At 34.1% G+C, this 12,720-nt stretch overlaps 1 protein-coding gene across 2 annotated transcripts in view; it reads left to right on the forward strand.

Annotated features, from left to right (window-relative positions):
* Positions 1-360: 360 nt before the first annotated feature.
* Positions 361-12,720, forward strand: part of ARHGAP15 (Rho GTPase activating protein 15) — a 630,630-nt gene continuing 618,270 nt past the window's right edge. The window contains exon 1 of one of the 2 annotated variants that reach the window (XM_037027857.1): positions 361-491. The gene's annotated coding sequence lies outside the window, so the exon portion shown is untranslated. The remainder of the gene's footprint in view (positions 492-12,720) is intronic. The other variant, XM_037027858.1, reaches the window with a different exon arrangement.

Here is a 12,720-nt window from a genome sequence, read left to right on the forward strand (position 1 = left end):
CATGTGAACATGTTCCAGCCAACCGAGGGTAGTAGAGACTTAGGTTTTAAGCCCTTGCTAGAAGGCAAAGAAAGAGGAAGTTTTCTCAGTGCTTAGCAGGCTGCTCCTCCCCCTACTAAATTTTTAACCACACATTTCCCCCGTTAAATCAAAATTGATCATACCTATATAAAAGTGTAGTATCTGAAAATTGAAAATCTCATTGAAAAATAGCAATATTGGTGACCATACAAGGCAATTTCATCAAATCCAGTAATGATGTGATGTGTGTGGTTAACCGTAGCTACGCAGGAAGTGGTTTTATTTAAAAGTTTTTGAGCTCACACCCAACCCCTCCTTTCTTTTTTTCTTCTTCAGTACTGAAATTAAGCAGCATCCAACATAGGCCCACTCTTACGACACGTGACTTCACTGTTTTCCGTTTTTGTTGAAAGAGTCATTAACAGTTAGAACTTGATGGCAGTTTCAATAACCAGTACCACGGAGAAAAGGTGAGTTTTAACTTTATATCGAACACAAAATTTAAACTTGAAAACACTTAACAGATTATTCAAACCTTTGGTTTTGACTTATAGACAATTCTATAAAAATGTAATGTTTTCACCTGTGATTGAAACAACAGTTTGTTTCCTCTGGTGTAGGAAAGAGTATTCATACTTGTAGCTGTCAAATTCTCAGCTTCTTTACTGGGATATTATACTAGGATGGCTTGCTCAGATGTTACCTTAACGTGTTAAAGACAAAGTAAGGTTTAGTTTTAGTTTGAAAGGTACTTTTAAAAATAACTGCTGGAGAAAATGTTAAAATTTGCATCTTTAACTGGTTGTTTCATAGAAATTGTACTATTTGAGATGCAGAGAACAAAAGATAAAGAAAAGGTATTTGCTAACATTAAGAAATAACATCTGGATTGTAATGAGAAAGACACCCATTGTAAAGTGTTGTATTAAATTCAGCACTGGAAACCCTTGAAAGGGTGCAGGCTATTAAATAGCTATTAAAACACAAGAACATTTAAAATGCGAAGAAAGCTGTCTATCATGGTATTTAAATATATGTTTTCTATATTTTACTTAAGATCTAATGTGGAACAAGGGTAACTTTTATTTCATTCAAAATCGTGTGTTTAAAACAGAAGCCACAGCTGGCCTCATGGGAGGTTACTTCTGGGAAAAGAGGCAGACTAGAGAAATACTTTTGTTTATTTATGCAATTATATAATTTACCTTCTTTGAGATTTTTCAAAATAAAAACTCTAGAAATGAAAAGCCTTTCTTAATCATAAACTGACAATAATTTTTAATATTGATTTCTTGCTTTTATATGTTTGTGTGCTGTAACGTATGTGCAGAAAATATGAAAGGATTGCTAATCACAGAGGCAAATAGATAAAATAAGTCTGACTGTAGATTTTTGAAAGAATTTTAATAAAAGTTCAAGATATGATTCACTCTTCCCTGATATTATTTTTATTGTGCTGTTGGATAGGGGAAGCGATGGCCCCCACAACACCAATTTTTTTGTGTTATTAAAAATGGTTACAGGGTTGATAAGTGGAAACAATTTTCTTTTCTTTTACTGTCTTCTTTTGAAAGACACATGTAAATGTATTTTGATGTGGTCAATTTAGCAGGAAATTATTAGGCATACTAATGGTCTCCATTTTAAGGCCTCTTCAGTTGCCAATACTGAAGCTAGCTACTTGTTAACTTAAAATGATCATAAAAATAGAGATTAAGACTTGGTGTTCAATACATTTTTTATTGTTACAATGTAAGAAAACTCTGGTAATATGTATTTGCTTTGATATACTGATTAGCTTTATAATTTGTTGCATTACCTCACAATGAAAAACACTATTTGAATCTGTCTTCAATATTGTGGTTCTGAACCTCTGTATCTACAGAAGCTGTGTAATTCAGATAGTTTGCATTGATATGTTATTACTTTATTGCATTTTATTATAAAAGAGCATCACATGAATAAGTATATGCAGTACTAACACATTAGAAAAAATTAATCTCCACATAAGCATTTGGTACTGAAAAAAAGCAGTCTAGTATAGTTTCTTAAACTATATAATATTTTAAAAGCCAAATTCTCTGTAAAACAATTGTTTCTTGCAGAAATAGTTAAATTAACATAAAAACTGTATGGAGTACACGAATTATTAAGACTTAATTAAACATAGATTAATATGGATTTATAAAGAATAATAAGTGGGGCTTATAAGCACATAAAAGAAGCTATGCTCAGAATTTCTTGGAAAAACAGTAATGCATTCATTCTCTCTTGAATGTACAGACCCATTGTTAAAAAACAATTCCAAATGAGTTGCTGTAGGTTGACATACCTTTACACATTTTAAGTGAATAATTAAGAAACAGATTTTGGTGAAATAAAAACAACGCAGAGGATCTCATTTGGAGAGTTATTTCAAAGCTGATTTACTAAAAGAATATCATGCTTTTCCACTTGGGGCCAGCATTCGGCAATATTAAGAAAGGAAACATGTTTTCATTGATTTTCTTCCTTTTCTTTTTTATTGTTCCATTCTGGAGTGGCCTACTCTGTCCCTACTTTTAAGTGCTCCAACCTTGGTACCTACAAGGATAGACCCTGGTTTCCTCCTTCCATCCCACTCCCATTGTCCTTAAAACTTGTGCATCCTATTTCTCAGCATTTAGAGCATCCGATAAGAAGAGTCTAGATGCACAGAAGGCCACAGAGTTCTGTTTCTCTTACCTTTTCAGCCAGGCCTCCCCTCTTCTGCTGAGTAGAATTTTACTAAGGTTGCTCAGCAGGCAGGATCCATAAGTATGACCAAATGTTGAGGACTTCAGTCTCAAGTGAGGCAAATAGAAAGATATATTTTATGGTGGAAAATGTGTTTCATTACTTGCTGGCTCTGCTGTTGGTATTTAAGGACTGAATTTCTGATATCACTTTGTAGAAAGGGTTCATCAAAGAGATGCACCCAGTGCTTTAAGATATTCCTGAAAAGATATTCACATTTCTCATAGTAGATGTAAATTACTAGTATTATATCTTCAGACAGTTTTGGTATTCCCACAACATTAGAAAATATTTAATATAATCAATTGCTTTATGTTTGAAAAAAATAGATGGACCTGCAAAACATTATGCTAAATGAAATAAGCCAGTCAGAGAATGACAAATACCATATGATTTTACTCATGTGTGCAATCTAATGAACAAACTAAATTAACAAGCAAAACAGAGAGGCTCATAGGTAGAAAGGAGGCTGATAGCTCTAGGGGTAGAAGGTTGGGGGTGGAGGGATTAAGCAGAAACAAAAAAAGGACTCATGGACACAGACAACAGTGTGATGATTTCTGAGGGGTGGGTGCAGTTGAAATAGAAGCTAAATGAGGATAAATGGTAATGGAAAAAATACAGTGATAAAAATTATTTAAAAAGTAATTTACTATCCTAAATTTAAGTCTTTGAGTAACAGAGGTGTATATTTTTTTGCTCTGAAAAATAGTTGTTATAATACAATACTTTAAAATGTACTCATAAATATTCTCAATTTCAATTTGCAGTTGACTGTTTATTGCAAGATATTTAAAAATTAGTTAAAATTAGCCTAGGCAATAGAGATAGGCAATGATTTATACAACCAAAAAATTCAAGGAAAGCAGAGTCAGGCAGGGCTGGATCTAAGTGCTCACACATAGTTATCAGGATACGGTTTTCTTTTCATTATTCTTTAGCTCTTTTTTCACCATGCTAATGCAGTTTTTGGCAGAAACTCACACTAAATTGACAAAAAAAAGCTTTAGCTTTACATCTGACCCTTTCAGCAAACTCTGTTTCAAAAGAGTATATTTCTTTTGTCACAACAAAGGTCTCAAATTGAGATTTGACTGGACTGAATTGTGTCATGTGACCATGAGCCATCATTGATTCCGGCAGACACCCTAAGTGGTCAGATCAGGGCTAAGGTCACAGGCCCACTCTTGTCCTGAGGAGTCACCTGCCCATGCAAAACATGGACTCTTAGCTGAAAAGAGGAGCCCCCACTTCACAGAAACTAAAATGTTTTTCCCAGAAGAAAGGTGACTTTATAAGAAAAAGGCACAGAACTCTACAAAACAGCCACATACAGTCACATTTAAAAACATCACTTACTCAAATTGTCCAAATTCTATAATCAGAAAGAAATATAGTAGCAATTTAAAAGTAGGTTTGAATGGCACGAGTGTTTCAATTAAATGGAAATAAAAAGTATTTTTAACTAGCTACTTCATGTATGAACCACCTCCCCACAGTATCTTCTAAAAGCTTATGATCTACTATAATTGTTATATTAATAATTGTAGCACAAATAAAATTTGCTACATATGATCAAAAGATACAAGAAATACTCTATTAGGGTTCAGAGAAATACATCTAACATTTCTTCACCAGGTAATGAACTAGAGAATTTTTCAGGTGTTGCATCATTTGATCATATCCTATCAGAAAAATCAGGATTGTTTTGGAGAGAATCTTTGGAGTAGTTTTCAGACAAAGCTAGGACTGGGGAGATGAGAAACTTTCCAAGTGACACGAAGGGGCTGTGTCAAGGCACAAAAACATGGAGGAATATCAGAAAATGGTCAAGGAAGAGTGGGCTGTCTAGTTTTGTTAGGTAAGAGTGTGGTGGTAGAAGGTAAGGACAGAAAGAGAGTTTGAGATCCTAATAGAGTGGACTGGCTGAACAGATTGTAACTAAGGATTATAAATAATAGCAGGGTTGTTGAGCAGGGAAAATGCCTATTTGAATATCCACATTGTGTTTCTCAATGGGCTGTCTAACATTAGGATATTGTTGCTTCTTCCATATACCTCATCGTGCCAAATGCTTCAGGATGGCTTATAGAAACGGCTGCAGTCAGTGCAGGGAGGTATTCCGGCAAGCTCAACTGCTCAGGGAGCTTTCAGTTCTTACACAGGCCATGGTGACAATCATTTTTTTCATTTTTTGAAAGTCATTTCTATATTTATGTTTTGCTTGTAATTAATTTGAGAATAGATAATAGATTGAGGTTCAAAATCAAAATGAAAACTAAATATTAAGACTTTTAGAGAAAAATTCTCTCACACTTATTTTTATATAACCAATTCAACCTCACGGAACAGACAAGTACATTTTTTAACCCTTTACATTTCCTGTGTACACATATGTGTGTTACACATATCTTCTGTTGGTTATATATTATTATTATATATTGAGGGTAGCATAGTATACATGTTTTGCTTTTTTCATTTAACAAAACATTGGGGAAATTTTCATAATAAAAATAAGAAACTGTCTAATTCTCTTATATTTTTATAGCTGCGCAGTATTCCACTGTGTAGAGGTATCATACATAATTCCATCAGTCTCTTATTAAAAGTGTCACCGGTGCTTTCAATTTTTTGCTAACACAATGGATGTTTTCATGTAACTATGCATATTCGAAAATATATCTGTGGAATGAATTCTCAGAAATATGATTTATTTAAAAACCAGGAGATAAAATAATTTTGATGGTTATTGTTGAACAGTTCTTCATGTCAGTTATAACCTTCTGAACTCCCACCAGCAGACACTGAGAATGCTGCAGGGAGCTCCGTGGCTTTCCAACAGACTCTGTAGTCGTCCTTTTAAGGATTTGCCCATCTGTAGAAAAGTGTATCTCAATATCGTTTTATTTGATATTTCTGTTATGATGATTGGGGTTGAGCTTGTTTTAAAAGATTAAGGTTTTATTTGTCATTCTTGATAAAAGAATGTATCTTTTCACAACTGTGTAATGAAGAATCAAAGGCATTCGTGGATTCCAAGCCTTAGGATAAAATGTTACAGGAAGTAAGGAATTGGGACTGGCATATGTAACATATACTTTTCATAAAGCTTGAAATAGGCAGTCACTAAAATATGGGATGAAATATGAATGCTGAAAGGAAACAGGAGGAACAGAATATAAATTTTAAAAAGCAAAGAAAAATATTTAGAAATGCAACAAGTTCTCAGAGGATGAAGAAGACAAAGGGGTGTAATCACTAGCTCAAGTAGATAAATTAACCTGAGACAGAAGGAAGAGAACACTTGGATGTGTGTATGTGTAGATGAACTGGATATGGATAAAATGAAGTGAGGAGAGGAAGTTGAGGGAATACGTGCTTCGTGGCTTCTGTCTTCTCGGACATAGTGGGAAAGCTCATCTGATGACAAGGAGTACTTACAATACGCCAAAGAAGAGGCAGAATATCTTATTTTAAAATAGCAGTCTTATCAATAACACAATACAATTGTGGATTTCAAAATTCATTTTTCTCTTTTGAGTGGCATCAGCCCGATTCAATTCAATTCTGTAAATAAATTTGAGCAACTAAGTACACTGTGTTGTTCTAGGACTTACTGGAGACAAAAAAAAAAAATCAATGTACTTATTTAGCCAGTAGAAACCTTTTAGTTTCACAAACACAAGAGTTTAAATATAAATAAATTTGTATGTATAAATACAATGTTATAGAATGAGTATAGAACACACTATGTCAGAGTTCCAGTGGTTTTGTTCTCCCAAATCCAATGGCTATTTATACATCTTCAGATTTCCCATTATCTGAGTTACACTTAATGCAAGCAAACACTCCTTCCCTTTTGAGCCTCTCTCTTCTTTTGATTTGTAAGTTGATTTTCACAGGTTTTCTCCAGACCTACTGGATGCTCTTTTTCTGTTTTCTTTGCTCACTCTTCTCATTCAACACTCAAATGTCGGAATGTCCTGCATTCAAATCTTCAGATTTCTACCTTTCCAGTCTCAGCTCTTGTCTTCTATGTTTATTCCTAGATGATTTTACTTAGTGCCATGAGTTTAAATACTATTTGTATCTTAACACCAAAACTTCTCAGTACTAAAATGATAAAAGCAATTGCCTACCCATCTTCTCCAGCAAAATATCTGAGATATTAAAATGAGTATATTCAAAACTAAGCTCTCAATAACTCCCCACTTACTTCTGACCCACCCTACTTCTTCCCTATTTTCATCCTTCTCCTTTAATGGCACCACCATTCATCTGTCTTTTCAGGACAGTAAACTAAGAACACCCTCAATTCCACCCTTTTTCTCACACTCCTTACTCAAAACCAAAGCCATATCCAATTCATCAGTTATAAGCAGAGCTTGCAAAATATTAACCTAATGGTTAATATTAACCTGTTTACTTTTCCCAGCAATGGTTGTTAAAAAATTATATACTTTTTCTCAGACAAGTGGCTTTTATTATTTTTTAATTTTGTTTGTTGGTGTAATGACTTTTCACCAAAAAAAATTTACTAGATGAATAGTCTACAATGTGACATTTTGATGACATCTCAATTTTAGATAAAACCACATTTACCAATCCACTTTCTATTGTCAAGTTAGAAAAAGTCACAGAAAATATATGGAATAATGTCGATTTGTAAATTTTGAATGAATTGAAGAAGGCTGAGGAGGTAGCAACTTCTAGATTCTAAAAGGTTCTAGAATCTAGAAACTTTCAGTAAGATTTTTTTTTACTTTAAATGTGTTGTTCTGTTTTGTAATTCAACTAAACATTCTGAGCATAAGAAAACTTCAAGTCTTACAATCATTGAAAATTTTGGTGAAGAAAAATGATTCAGGAAAAAGGGAAACTTTACTAAAAAATTTTTAGTATATTTTATGAACATTTAAAAAATTTTTATATTTACATAAACACATTTTACTCATACTCATAAATGTTTGCATTTATGAACGTTTTTATATATATTAAGCTTTTATTTAACATATTTTTAAAACAGAAGTGAATTAGACATTTAGCAAGTGGTAAATATATTTTTAAATATGCGAAATTCAATCACTTCTCACTACTTCTACCATGGTTACTACAGATTTCTCCTGACTTGTTTCCCTGCTTGTACTTTTCATATAATATTCATTCTTTATGGAGTAACGAGAGTGGCCCTCTCTTTATACATTTTTTAAATTTTATTTATTTTTAGAGAAAAGGGAAGGGAGGAAAAGAGGGAGAGGAACATCAACATGTGGGTTGCCTCTCACATGCCCCTTACTGAGGACCTGCTCACAACCCAGCCATGTGCCCTGACTGGAAATCAAACCGGTGACCCTTTGGTTCATAGGCCAGCACTCAGTCCACTGAGCTACACCACTCAGGGCTAGAGTGGCCTTCTTAATGTTATATTATTCTTTTAATAAAATACTTTAGATGACTTTCTATTATATGTTGAATTCATTCAGTCTCCTTTTATGACTTGCAAGGTCCCCTGTACCTCATTACTCTGCTTTTGTTTTCATAAGTAGCTTTTCTATAAAGGGAATTTATATATAATATATATATATATAATTTTAATATATACATAAATATTATTATACAGATACATTTTTTGTTAAATTGATTAGTGGTTATCTTTACACAGACTGAGTGGTCCATGAGAGTGTTTACCTTGTCTGTCTTTTTACAGCTGAATACCTAGAACCTAAAACAATAGTAGGCATATATAATAAATACTCAATGAATATCTGATTAGTGACAGAATAAATGATGCAAAATTGACTGTGGCTATAGGACTAGGAAAAGTTATAGGAAGATTCATGGCTTCTGAGTATGGAACATAAGATAAATTTAGGGGAAGAGGAGATAGAAACGTATTTCAAACAAATTATATTTTATGGGGACATTTTGAGTAACCTGACAGTGATGAAAAGTTAGATCAGAATCTTGGATCCATTAGGAGTGTCAAACTCGTTTTAACTGGGGGCCACATCAGCCTGACTGTTGCCTTCAAAGGGTCGAATGTAATTTTAGGACGGTATAAATGTAACCACTCCTTAACTAAAGGCAAGGAGCTTGGTGCTGTTGCCGGGTAGAAACAAAACGCTAGGACAGATAAAACAAGGTGGAGGACTGGATTCGGGAAAGGGGCCTTGGGTTTGCCACTTGTGCATTGTATGTTATGGAGCCTTTCTGAAACTCAGAACAAATAACATAGTATCTTAGAATATATTGTCACAAGCTGATAAAAAAAACATCCACCTCTAACTATTAGAATTTTAAGCTATTAAGCTGAATCATTTTATGTTTATTTTAGATTCATTTTCTACAAACTTAGAGAACGTTTTGTTCTAATCTCTACTAATGCAATGCTAAGCTGAGAGTCAAAACAAGATAGCTTTTTTAGATCTGTGAAAGGTAAAAGGCTCAGGAAACTAGGTGCTGAGTCAAGGGAAATTTTTCCGTTAATTTATCTCTCTCTTTAACTTAGTTTCACATTACAATTTTAAGGACTAAGAACTTAGCTGCAAAACCTATGCTCATTTTTGTGATAAATGTACTGGGAACTCAAATAACCTGAGCTTCTATATAATATCACCTACTCATATCTTGATGATTTTCTTAAAGAAAGTGGAATTTAGGAGGGAACATGAGTGCTGATGATCTCAGTAACGTATCTGACACTGTGGTAGGTATATGCTGTTATAAAAATTTCCCAATATTTTCTTATTCTCAAGATGCTTACAGGATCATGACACACTCATCAAAATGAAGTACTAGAGAGGGATTTTTGCTAATATGTATCATAGCTATGACTATGCTATTATGTGTAATGCATATTATGTACCAGATGTTTCGCATAGCTACTGGTATGTGATATCCACAAAAATCACATTAGGGGTCAATAACTCATCTGAAAGATAAGGAAGATAGCCCTGGCTGGTGTAGCTCAGTGGACTGAGAGCAGGCCTGTGAAGCAAAGGATCGCGGTTCGATTCCCAGTCAGGGCACATGCCTGGGTTGCAGGCCAGTTTACAGCAGGGGACACATGAGAGGCAACCACACATTGATATTTCTCTCCTTCTCTCCTTCCTTTCCCCTCTTTCTGAAAATAAATAAATAAAATATTTTTTTTTAAAAAAGAAAGATAAGGAAGATAAAACTAAGTGGCTAAGTACCCAAATGTACATGTTACTTGGTTGAATGTGTCATGACTTACAGGGATAGCTAGATAATGCAAAAAACATGTTATTTTCACAAAGCAATGCTGCAATTTCTAAGCCTGTTAAGTGCCACCAGTTAAGCAATGCTGGAGTTCATAAGTTCCTTAGTGTCTGAAAGGGTCTGAAAGGAACCCACTTTGTTTCATGTTACACCATGCCATCTGTGGAAAATGTGTTGCTTGTTCACTGCATGTATTACTTCATGTAGAAGTGTTACAAAATATGTGAGGAACCCATTTGCCTTACTTTCTGTCATACTGAAAGTATCTTGTCTATTTTTCTTCATCTCTTCTGGATCCAAAGTCTCCTCTCAGTCTTTTAATCTTCAAAATTCCTTCTTGGACCACACTGACCATTATGATGTGGTAACTAGCAACAAACGGTTATTCTGGACCTGAATAGTGGCTAATCTACATTGAGTTCTAAAATAAACCTTAGCTTTTGAAGACTTAGTACATATAAAGAGAATGTAAATTGTCTCATCGATATTTCATATTGATCATGTGCTGAAATTGTAAATTTTTGATATATTAGGTTAAGTAAAATGTTATTAAAATTAATTTAACCAATTTTATTGTACTTATCTAACGTGTATAGCAGACATTTTTAAATTACACTTGCGACTCACAGCATATTTCTAATGAATGGTATGATCTAGAGCATTTTCTCTTTTCACCAGACTCCTTTGGCATTCTTATCCATTCTTACGGTTTATATTTGGCCTTTCAAATGTGACCCTTAAATTTCTATCTTTGGCCTTGGCTTTTCTTCTAAAATTATTCCTCATTTGAATTTGTTACTTGATACCTGTTTCATGAAGCCCCATTGGCAGTTCAAACTGAATGTTTCAAGTTAAATCTGTAATCTCCCTACAGAATCTTTCTTATTCTTCTTTCAAATCTATTCCTCAAATCATCTAAACAAGTGATCTTGGAATCTCCAGGGACTCACTCGTTCCACACATCAGTCAATTGCCGTGTTTTAGGAGAATCCAGTCCCTTCTCTTCATTTTTAGTTATTGTTGTAATTATTTATTTGGTCATCCATTAAGTCTTTTCTATACCACAGAAAAGGGGTCTTACTTGCTTCCATACTCCTCTTTTTCATACTGTTTTATTTTGTCTGGCTCAGATTTGTTTTATGTCTTTAGTTGGATGGGTAGGCTCAAGTTAATTAATACAGGTAAGAATGTCCATTTTCTACTTATATTCTATTCAGAGTTTTAAAAGTGATTTTTCACACATTTTCAATTTTATTTTATTAATTATGCTATTACAGTTGCCCTAATTTTCCCCTCTTTGTCCCTCTCTTTCTAGCAACACCCAGTCCCTCAGGCAATGCCCGTATGTATGTTCATGTCCATGGATCATGCATATAAGTTTATGGCTTCTCCATTCCCTGTCCTGTACTTTATACCCCCATGAATATTCTGTGACTACCAATTTGTGCTTCTTAATCCCTTCACCTTTTCACCTATTCACCCACTTCCTTCTTTTGTCTGGCAGCCATCACACCATTCTCTGTGTATCTATGATTCTGGTTTTGTTTTGCTGTGTTTGCTTACTTTTTAAAAGATAATCAATTTTTGATATATATTTATTGTCATTTTATTGTTCATAATTTTGATCTTTTTCTCAAGCCCCTTTAACTTTTCATACAATAATGGTTTGGTGATGATGTACTATTTTAGCTTTCTCTTGTCTGGGAAGCTCTTTATCTGCTCTTCAAGTTCAAATGATAGCTCTACTGGATAGAGAAATCTCAGTTGTAATTATTTGCTTTTCTTCACTTTGAATATTTCTTGCTAATCTCTTCTAGTCTGAAAGGTTTATTTTGAGAAATCAGCTGACAGTCTCATGGGAACTCCCTTGAAGGTAACTATCAGCTTTTCTCTTGCCGCCTTTAAGATTCTGTCTTTAACTTTTGGCATTTTTATTATGATGTGTCTTGTTCTAGGCTTTTTTGCATCCATCTTGTTTGAGACTCTCTGTGATTTCTGGACTTGTATGTGTATTTCCTTCAACAAATTAGGGAAGTTTTCTTTCATTGTTTTTCTAATATATTTCCAATTTCTTGCTCTTTTTTTCTTCTCCTTTTAGCACCCCTATGATGTAATGTTGGTACACTTGAAGTTCTCCCAGAGGCTCCTTATACTATCTTCATTTTCTTGTACTCTTTTTTTCTTCTTGCTGTTTTAACTGGTTGTTTTTTTTCCACTTTATGTTCCAAATCATTGATTTGATTCTTGGCTTCATCTACCCTACTGTTGATTCCCTGTAAATTACTCCTTATCTCAATTAGTGTATTCTCCATTTCTGACTGAATCTTTTTATGCTGTTGAGGTACTTGCTAAATTTAATTAACCAGAGCATCCATATAACCAGTGTTTTGAACTCTGCATCTAAAAAATCATTTATCACCATCTTGTTTAGTTCTTTTTCTGAAGTTTTGCTTTGTTCTTTCATTTTGGCCATGTTTCTTTGACTCTTCATTGTGGCAGTTTCTCTGTGTTTGTTTCTATGTATTAGGTAGAACTGCTATGTCTCCTTGTCTTGAAATTGTGACCTACTGTAGTAGGCATCCTGTGGAGTCCAGTGGCACAGCCTTCCCTACCAACCAAGCTGGGTATTCAAGGTACACCCTCCCTGTGGGCTGAGTACACTTTCTATTGTAGTTGAGCTTT

This window comes from Sturnira hondurensis, unplaced genomic scaffold (assembly GCF_014824575.4).
Source record: "Sturnira hondurensis isolate 20B ecotype Veracruz unplaced genomic scaffold, ASM1482457v3 Scaffold0019428, whole genome shotgun sequence".
NCBI lineage: Eukaryota > Metazoa > Chordata > Mammalia > Chiroptera > Phyllostomidae > Sturnira > Sturnira hondurensis.